Source organism: Penaeus monodon, chromosome 31 (assembly GCF_015228065.2).
Source record: "Penaeus monodon isolate SGIC_2016 chromosome 31, NSTDA_Pmon_1, whole genome shotgun sequence".
Classification (NCBI taxonomy): Eukaryota; Metazoa; Arthropoda; class Malacostraca; order Decapoda; family Penaeidae; genus Penaeus; species Penaeus monodon.
Genome location: NC_051416.1, coordinates 17365256 through 17365802, shown reverse-complemented (window position 1 = coordinate 17365802; position 547 = coordinate 17365256).

Sequence of the window (547 nt, the reverse complement as noted above, 5' to 3'; positions counted from 1 at the left end):
CCCATTAGGCCCAATTTTGGCTGACCATCTGGCGGTTCATCTCGCAGGTAAGCAGCAGGGCGCGTGATGAATTTTGGTGGGGGAACGCAGGTGAAACAAAGAATAGTGTATTCTTTATTTTCTTTTTCTTTTGATATTTTCCGTAATTTTATTCACATTTTGCCTTAATCTTCTCGTGACGGGAGGTTCATTTCCTCACGGAACTGCTTCGATTTCAGTATTCAATTTCCCGTTTTCTAATTTCAAAATCGAAACGCATTTTTTCTAATCTATTTTACTCTTCAGGTTGTGTGACAGGTATTCAGAGTGGAGTGACAAGCAACAAGCCTGACAAGAGGTCGGACCGGAGGCAAAGGACATAAATGCCAAAAACCTGCTGCCGAAGTCAGCTCCGTGTCGAAGACTCAAGCGCAGAAACGACTTATAAAAAAACAGGCAAATATAGCTAGGAAAACACATCCGAACGAAATTAGAAGCAATGGAAATCCAGGTGGCAATTTTTGAGCACACATGCAAGCAAAGACGAAAAAAACACGCGCGCGCGCCC